The 10462-nt window shown below is 31.3% G+C and overlaps 1 non-coding gene across 1 annotated transcript; it reads left to right on the top strand.

Annotated features, from left to right (window-relative positions):
- Nucleotides 1–1584: 1584 nt before the first annotated feature.
- TRNAN-GUU (transfer RNA asparagine (anticodon GUU)) lies at nucleotides 1585–1658 on the top strand. Its single transcript has one exon. It is a non-coding gene; the product is annotated as a tRNA-Asn (tRNA).
- Nucleotides 1659–10462: the final 8804 nt, after the last annotated feature.

The following is a 10462-nucleotide window of genomic DNA, read 5'->3' as shown; positions in this document are numbered from 1 at the left end:
CGTATAGTAAATAAGTGCACCCTTTTCTCTGAGATTGAACAAACAAATTATTTATTTATTTAATTATTGTTTCTTATTTGCTTGGTTTGTAAAAAGTAACTACATATTAGTGCAACTCAAAAAACCACAATTGTTCGCTATGCTTTCTAAATGAACAAATTCAAACCGCAATTTTATTTTGACGTTTAAACTTATATATTATGCAGCTAATTTAAAGGAAGCTGTTCTTTTACCAAAAGATGCTGAAAAAATATACTTATGTTAAAATTATTTTTTAACTTTAGCACAATTCCCAAGATATTAGTATAGCATAATTTGTTATTAAAAAATGCCTTATGTTGTTAAACAGCAAATACTAAAAATTGAAATTTGTAAATATGATGATTCTAAATTGTGCCAATTTTAGAATCATCATCTGATTTGAAAAATGTAATAAAAAATATGCAATTTTTCAAACTTATTTTGATTAAAAAAATAAAAATAAATAAAAAAATACGCAGCGAGAAGGTTAACATACTTTTTTCAGAAACTGTGACTACCTATTTTTTTCTATATTTCCTCATAAGAGTATAAGAATGATATTGCTCCCAAAAACCTATTTAGTAATTTCACTATTTCCAGAGTTGAAATCTGTTTGGACGAAACATATTGTTCCTTGAAAGCTAATGAGAGCAAATTTAACTATTATTATCTAAGCTTATTCCATTAATTTAATAATAGCGGTATCAAGGTTAAGAATATGCGATGGAAACCCAGTTTACTATTATACTATATATCCATTATATATCCAGTTTACTAAAAATAAACATATGCATTTTAATATTTTAACAGGATTCATGTGGTCTTAGAGAACCGTAGCATCAATATAGTAACTATGAAGTTATCTTTCACTTTAAATTTAAAAATTTGAGACCAGATATTTTGAGTTCAGGAAGTTGAATATTTTATCGTTTAAGTTTTTGTGCCACCCCACCATTTCAGTATCTTAAGGACCTTACGAACACGAAGAAGAGTATCGTATCAGATATGTGTAAGAAAACAAAGAAATCATAGTAGCGGTATTTGGTGATAAATGTAGCTTCTTATAGTTATTGAAGAACATGTTCTGCGACACTTTATGCTGAATTTGCGAAAATAAGTTTTAGAACGTATCGAAACACCAGGATGTTATTTGCAAATCATCTTTATACAAAGAAAAATATGTAGCCTAAATATCTGACAGAATGAAACGATTTTTTAAGTAATGCAACATATTATTTCAATATGTTATTCTGAAACATAACATATTTCAATGTTTTTTTAAATGCCACTTAACATTCAACAATTCCTTCAGTTGTAGAAAGTGTAGTTCCTTCAGTTGTTGGCTATTTTTTGGGACCATCACCAAATATATGTAACTTACAAGCCTGTGTCTGATTTCAAACTTTACTAATAGTTAGCACTAATTAATTAGCATATTTGAAGTAACCCTCAAAAACCAATTCATTTCGGATTCATTTCGAATTTGAGATTAAATGTGAGGTAGACTTTTATGCATGATAATTTAGATGAACGTTTCGAAGTAAAGTCTATAGAATAGCAGTGGCCTCCGTGGCGCAATTGGCTAGCGCGTTCGGCTGTTAACCGAAAGGTTGGTGGTTCGAGCCCACCCGGGGGCGAGTTCATTTTTAATTTCATTGCATTAATTTATTAATTAATTCATTGTATGCATTAATTCGTCATTTTTAAATCAATTTGTTATACACATCCGTTTATTGATTTCTACTCTCCAGGGTTTTTAATTTTGAGTTAAAAGAGGAATATATTTGGTATTTAGAATATGTGGACGTATTTATCATTATCCAAACAAAAATTGCGCATATAATTTTATAACTTTTATTACGGAAAAACTGGGTATTATGTCTTTTAATTAAAAATGTTTTTTTAATTTGGATTTTATGTTATTATTATTGATATATTAAGTTTTAAAAGTAAGCACAAATTCAGGCTTATTACAAGAATAGTGATTAAATATTCAAATTTCCTATTTAAATATAACAAATTGGATTTAAAAAAAAATATTAGTTTACTTAAAAAAATGACTTAAGAGGACACTATACAATGGGGGAAATTTTCCATTGCAAATTCTTTTTCACCTCCATAACTAATTGAAAATATGGAAAAAGTGAGTTCAGAAGAACCTAGAGTAAGCCATGAAGTTTCAAATACTAAAAAGAATGTTTTTTAAATAGTGAAATGAAAATAAATTATGAGACGATAACTTACGATTAAGCAATGGAGAAGTTCTCTTCCAATAATTTGCTTGCAGTTTGATATTTTAATTTTTTTTTTCGGCAACAGAAACTTAATAGCTTACTCTAGGTTTGCCTGAACTCATTTTTACTTTTTTACTTTATTTTTTTTTCATTCTAAATTAGTAATGGAGGTGAAAGAGAATTAGCGATGAAAAGTTTCTCCCGTGGTATGGAGTCCTCCTAAAGAAGAACCGAAGTTCGGTGGAACCGAAGTTCATGCAGAGTAAAAATAATACAGACATGAATTTAAACATTCACGTGATTTAGGACCTCTTGAAACAGTGGGCCAACATAAGGCTTTGCATGGAGCTAATAAATATAAATTATTTTTGAGTTCCTTTTTACACTTGAAAGGACACGAAAACCGTAACCCATAATATTTTAAAGTGCTTCTAATCAGAACCATATAGAATTCTGAGTTTTTGACTAATGAAAATTGATATCACGAATAATGATTTGATAACTTGTAAGATATTGCAAAGTAAATATATTTCTTACACTTTAAAAAGTAGGAAAACAAGTTTTATGAAATTTAAAACTTTTAGAGGCATGATTTCTGAAAAACTATTTCATGTATTATCATAAAATTTACAGAAATTTGTGTTTGCATTTTTAACAACTTATGTAGATAAATGTTAAATTAATACTAGCTACAAATATATTTGACTAAAATTTATTTCATTAATTTAAATTTTTTAGTTTTATATACATTGAAAAATAATTTTTAAAATAAAGCTATGAAATGAAGAATAACTTTTAGTTGTAAGATTTAATCATTTATAATTTAGGACTTATATCTATATATATACATATTTCTCTTACACGGCGACAAAAAAAAGCCTCATTACAACTCCCCGAATGGCAACGCTAGAAAATAGACCAATGATTGCCTCTAAAAATGTCACATGCCATATCTAGCTGAGATGGCTCAACATATAGCGCTTTTAAAAACGGAAACTGAAATAACCAGAGAGAGCATAAGCTAGGCAGAAGTGAGTAGTCTTTGTCGATAGATCTCTATTTTAGTATTATGTCGAAAGCGCTTTTTTTCACGAATTTATATATTACAAATTTATTTGACGATTTTTGATTTATATCACAAATTTATTTGTGAAACGAGAATTTATTTGTTTATGCAGGTTTTTCCATTGCAATTCACTTATTTCAATTTCTAATAGACTTAATTATAGCCAAAATTTTAACCTTTTTAAAGAGATATCAGTTTTAGAAATTTTATCTTAAGATTTTATACTATAGCACATTTCTAATAGGTTTAACAAATTACGTGTCATTTATTTGAATTCAAATTTATTTTAATGACTTAGTATTTACTAAAAAGATGTAATTTTTTTTTAAAAAAAAAGTTTTTATATGGATTTGAATGATTGTTTTGAATTCTTAGAATTTTGCGCATTTGCAACGTATCTAAGTTAGCGAGCGAAGCGAGCTTGGTTTGCGAAGCAAACCATATAAGATTGCGTAGCAATTTTCGGGGGTTGGCGAGCGTCAGCGAGCAGGGGGCGCAGTTCAATAGTGGCTCAAATTACATAAACTTAGCTAGTTATCATACATGGCCACGTTCATTCATTTTTGAAATTTAAAAAATTTTCATGTATATTTTCAAACTAAGGAAAATGTATATACCCTTAATTTGATAACTTTCAAAATTTGAAAGTAATGCTTGCAATATCGATTTTCAATAGCTCAAAACTCAGAATTCCATTTTCTTTTACTTAGTAGTAGTAGTAATTTGATATGAAATTATGCATAAAATATTGAAATAAATTATATATTAGAACATTGGTTATTTGAAATAATTGAGATTAAACTACTTCGGACAGTCTAAATATTCGGGTTATCGAGATAATAACATTTTTCAGTACTTTTCCATCTCTACTGTTTTAAATTCGAAAAAGAAATTCTTTTAATGAGTTTTAGTATATTATACTAAATTCTACTCTATACTATTTAAATGTAACTTAAATAGGATTTAAAATGACATCTTTTTCGTCAGACGGGTATATAGACATTTTATTTTAAAATTCACCTGCACTATTATGCGAACATTTGTACTGGTTTTTATAATGAACCATATGTTCAAAGCAGCATATGATTATGAACCGATTACTAACTTCATTGACTTTTCATTGAATTTTTCATTGATTGAGGGGTTAGAGCACTAGCCTCCCAATAAAGTGATACGGGTTCGAATCCCAGCGAGGGCTGTTCCATACGAATTCCGCACCTCAATGGTCGGCGGATCATGGGTTAGAATTCCCTTCCGATTCAAGTTCCTTACCGTGTCAGGTTTTCGTTTTTTTTTCTTTTCCATGTAACACAAATGTGGATTAGTTACATCGAAAAATCCTCCACTAACGCAAATTTCTCCCATACTTGATCCAAGCGTTCCCTTTTAGAAGTTATACTTCTGATGCGACTTCCAACAAGGTTGCGTTAAACGTTTAACGCTACATTTTTATTCTCCGGGAAATCACGTGGTAGGATCAGGTTTTCCCTCATTCATTTCCATATTGTTTTGGTTCTCACTAGCATAAAAATAATAAAAGTCATAAAAGTTTTTCTATAAATATTTTTTTAATTTGATTTGATACACATATAATTTAATAGGATAGTATTTTTTATTTTCAAATTTAGTGGATAACAATTGTAAAAAATGAGTGAAAACAATCCCACGGACAATGCGACGGATTTAAGGTTATATCAAGGTACGTCTCTTGTGAATATCAATTGATTGTTAGGCTTTCTCTTTTGAAATTACATTATGACGCATTCACATACATTATTAATACAAATACATTTTCCATGGCGAGACGATGAGGCAACCACAAGCACTTCCACTGGTTCAAGAGGTCCACGAGGGGAAAATGCACAATATTACCGTTATTACAGAGCACGGAAGCGAGCGGAGCAGGAAAAAGAGTCGTTGAATAGAACTAGTGATCCTTCTACGACTGCTGATTCTTCTACAATTAACGTTGCAGGTTACGAAGTTTAACTTCTTCCGCGCGAAGGGACTCCACGCACTATTTTTTATTTTTTTTCTGGATTGTGTTCAAAATTACAAGGCTACGAAGTTGAACATTGGTAATCGTGAACCCAAAAATTGGGTTGACTGTTCAACAACGGTTATAAAATATAAAATAAAACAATTTAAAACAAAAGGCTCTGAAAGAACAAAAATATAACCAAAAAATCAATATGGTGAGAGAAGAGGGCTCTATCAATCTCTGAATCCATTAATAACCATTAAAAAATTACGGAGAAAACGCGTAACTCTGTCTAAATAAAAGAAAGTTCATGAAAAAAAATTTCTAAGACCTTTCAGCATTCTCACAAAAAGCAAATATTTTCTTTTATGAAACATCTTCATCTGAAGAGCCTCAATATAAATTCCTTCCCATTTAGCGAATTCTTTAAGTATAATAATGCATGGTCCACCACGTCCCCTTTATCTTTTATCCAACGTTGTGTATTAAACTTGGCCCTCCATTTATGCATTGAATGGTCTTGAATAGATTGGTGACCACTTCATTTTACTCTTCAAGAAGTGTATTAAAAGCAGCACACCCTCCCGTGCAATGTTTTCTTTTTCCTTTCGGCGAACAAGCATTCCTCTGTACCACAACAAAAAGGAATTCATATTTTTCTCCTCTAAATTTGCCAGCTGTCACAAAAGAAACACTCCACGGTGTATCCTCAATTTTTTTACTTTATTTTCCCGCTCTTATGTGTACAATTTTTTTCTCTACGTTCGTCACAAACGTGTGGTACAGCTAAGCGGGAGGCTGGTATCTACATTATTTCCGTCACAAAACGACTTTTTGGTCCGAATTCTGGACTCCCGACTGAGTCGCAGCCATCTCCATAACCGATCTTGGTCCACCCCCTTGGAGATGGAAGGGGGTGGAATTTTATTTGTTCCCCCCTTCAATTTCCATCTAGTGAGCCGGCTTCATATTCATAACAATAACTCTACATGGAACAATACTCTGCCTCCCAGACATGATATAAGTTTTTGAGAGAATTCATGCTGGGTCTTTTCCCACCAATCTTCCACTGGTAACAGTTCCTCATGCTGTAACAGTTCGCATCAATCCCGGAAAGTGACACCGAATATAGAGCTGAATTTTTTAGAGTGAAAACACGAGTCGGCATGAGCTCGTGATGATGGATCGGAACTATCGTGAAAATCTACCTCTTGAACCTATCTTTTGAGTAAACAGGAAAATCAACGAGAAAACAATGTAAGCGGATGAGTATCAGTTGTTTATCAATTGCGTATCAATAATGCTCAGGTTCGAACACGTGTATTGAATTTTTTTTCCTTCAAAAAATCTACTCGATTTCTATAAAAACGTTTAGAAAATAATAATAATAATAATTATAATAATGAATAAAAAAAATAATAAAAAATAAACATTCTTATTTTTTATAAAAGGCAGTAATAGTGCAATTAAGGAAAGCGAACTACTAGATAAGCTAGAAATTTCGTAATATAAGAAAAGACAACTTATTATTATTATTTGTTAATTTTTTTACTTATTTTTTGTGGACTGATCGTTAAGACACGGTTCCCAGCAGATCACCGAAGTCAAGCATCACTGGCTACTGTCAGTGTGCGGGTGGGTGACCACTTGGATCAGTCTGCGTAGGGACCGAGGGTGTGCGGTATTGGTCCTCGTTACACTGTTCTACCGTAAAGTGCTCGACTTCGCGCGCAGGTCGTCGGGCTACCGAAGCAGGGGTGCCATCCCCTCTGCAGAGGATCAAAATTGTGATGGCATGTCTTCGGATCATCCTCAGGGATGTTTCCCAGACCGTCGCCAATAGCCCATTGTGCAGCTGCAGTGCGACGTAAATTAACAACAACAACAATAACAACAACAACAACTTATTTTTTTACTTATTTTTCGTCGATTGATTTCTTACACTGAGGAGCAAATTTTTTGTTGTAATTATACAAATACTTGATCGTGCCTAATTCGGTTGTAGCGGTTTTAAATCTGAAATTAGTTTTGTTCCCAAAGTTACAGATTTTTTTAAAAACGACCTTTTGAGGCTACTTTTTGTCAAAATGTGCAAGTTTAAAAATGTCATCTATAACAGAGGGTCGCATAACTATTGCTACAAACTTTCAGACGAGTTAGGGTATGTCATCAGGATTAAAAGTATATAGATACTCAGGCCCGGAAACGTCGTCATTCGTGGCTGGGGGTGCTCAACCTATATGGCCTGTTCAGAAGCACACTAAGAAACACCTTTCATTATTCGAAATCAACCCTAGCGGCATATGACGACGTTTCCGGTCATGTGTTCCTATGAACTTTCAATATTGGTCGTGTGTCGTAACTCACCTTTGTCGCAACATTTATGCGATTCCCCATTAAAAACAGCGTTTTTAAACTAGTACATTTCGACAAAAAATGGCACTCTTAAAAAAAATCTTTAGCCTAGGGAAAGAGACTGATTGCAGACTTGAAATCAGCGATACAAAAGTATCTAAGATCTGTTTACGAATCTCAAGCAACACAATCAAATATTCCTAAGTAAAAAAATATTTCCACCCAAAAATCGTTCCCCGGTGTTATTATTCAATTTGCATACATTTGAGTAGTTTAGAATACCACATTTGACAATGTTTCCAGCTCTTATTATCTATCAAGTCTTTTCCATTTATTCCTAAAAAAAGAAAAAAAAGAAAAAGGAAAAGTTACTCTTGACTTTATTGTACGGTTAGTGAAAAATAAAGAAATAAGATATTATTGTTTAGCGTTTTGATACAATTGACTGAAATGTTTCTTAAACTGATGAAGACTATCAAAAATCAGATTTTTTAACATGAAAATAATGCGATATCTTAAACATAAAAATACGTGCAATAATTTCTCAAGATATCCAAAACCCCAGTTCATAACATTTTTTTTTATCGACAATGGCGTTAAATAACAGGTTTATTTTTATCAATTAATGCCATATTATTCTGTGATATACTACTTAGTGACAAAGCTTATACTAATAATGAACTTGGCATTTTCTTTTGTATTTATTTATTAAAGAAATTAACGTAGTAATACAATCCAGTAGTCGTTTCTCATAAGATATATAAATATTGATATCATTCATCTTGGATGATATAAACCATCATAGGCATGATCATAAAGGTTTTAGAGAAATAAGATAACTGCTAACTGTAATAATTTCAAGTTTTTAAATTTCAAATCCTATTCTTTTGTATTATGATTTTTTTTTTTTTGGCTCGTAACTCCTAAGTCAGCCAGTGTCCATGTATGAAATCGGTTTATAAGAGAAAAACACATAATATAAAAATTATCAATTTTAACCACAACACATTAATTATTGGTTATTTCGTTTTTTCTAAGGACTACAAATACGAACGCCCACTCTGGATTTTATATAAATGTCTACATGTTTTATGTCGCATTCAATAATAATGTCTTTTGTAAGAAATCTTTTTAAAACTATATTGTGTTAAGAACTCTTTAAAACTCGATCAATAATACTATTTCTTTTTGAACTTTACGTAAATTTATAGTAGTACATATTGTACTATGGTGAGTTTTTTTCCCTTCTTTCTATCACAACCTCTTCTTTCGCTCCACTTGTTTTGAGGCTTTCTATTGCTTCAAAATTCATGGGGATATTCGAGTACTTTTTTAAAAAAATCTCCTGATACAGATGGGGGAGATGAATCTGTTAAAAACTTGAACTTTGATTGTAAAGATATATAATAACGGGTTTTTATGAAGATGAGTGGAGAGATCTGTTGAATTGTGATCTCTTTGATTTCTGAACTTTATATTCTTAGAAATTTTTAAGGAAGCTATGAAAATACTAAACCTATAACAACCCAAAATATTATAAAAGTGGAAAAAAAAATTTTTAGTCGGCATTAAAGTTAGCTTTCAAGGAAGTGGAATAAAAAAAAACTTAAAGCTGAATGAAAAAGGTAAGTTATGAGAACAGCACTATAAGATTCATTTGAAAGAGTAAAAATATACTCGGCAAGAGGGTATAATCAAGCTTCAAGCATATTTCTCATTTTTTACCACGTTTATATTAACTTGCCTTTGTGTATGTCTGTTCGGGTGGAATTTTGTAATCAATTTTAAACTAACCTCCCGACTACCTACTGACTTTTGGCACATAGAAATTTGGCACATAGTTCAGAATTGGATGACAATGCATGAAAATGAAGAGAAAGAAGACATACAAAGTAAAATAAAATTAAAATTAGAGAAAAATTAGTATTTTTGCGATTGTCTTTTGTTGTCGATTTGATTATTTCAAGTTAGTGTCACATGTCAGTTAAAAAAAGTTTTGTGTACAGTGAGTGAAAAAATTGAGATTTCGGAAGTGAGTACAAAAAAAATAATAATAAAAAATAGCATTTTTAAAAACCACGTTTTTGTAGTGAAGAATAATAATTAAAAAATAAAAATTTTAAAAACGAAAAACGTGGGGAGCATGAAATACATAACAGTACATATACGCATACATATACACATTTTCTTATTCATACACATACACATGCACAGCCACATACACACCCACGTATACATCCCAATACACATGCATATACACAAACATATTCCACATACACATCCACATTCAGATATAATTACAATTACGGATATACATACACATGTTCTCATGAGCACACACTAGTATGACATAACTGTTATGTATTTCATGCGACCCTCGTTTTTCATTTTTCAAATTTTTATTTTTTAATTATTATTCTCCACTACAAAAACATGGTTTTTAAAAATATTATTTTTTATTTATCGGTAAAAATATGCTTTCTTATTCAACAAAATTCGTCAAATTTTCCCAAATGTAAGTATTAGACCTTTCTGTATAAAAACTTCTGATAAACGAATATCAGTACAAGCCAATAAGTAATATTTCTGTCATTCTAGCATTTGTTTGATCCGCTCTGGACTGATCTTTTAGGCACGGTTCCCAGTAGATCACCGAAGTCAAGCATTAGTAGCAGCGGCCAGTGTGCGAGTGGGTGACCAATTTGATCAACATGCAAAAAGACCAGGAGTATGTGGCAACGGTCCCTATTAACGTATTTCGTTTTTGAAATATATTTTATAAAAAACAATATTGTAATTTTCAAA

This window comes from Parasteatoda tepidariorum, chromosome 2 (genome assembly GCF_982258835.1).
Source record: "Parasteatoda tepidariorum strain Cologne lab strain chromosome 2, Ptep-v5.0, whole genome shotgun sequence".
In the NCBI taxonomy this organism is placed as follows: Eukaryota; Metazoa; Arthropoda; class Arachnida; order Araneae; family Theridiidae; genus Parasteatoda; species Parasteatoda tepidariorum.
The sequence above is the reverse complement of the archived record's forward strand: the minus strand, read 5'-3'. Positions and strand labels throughout refer to the sequence as shown.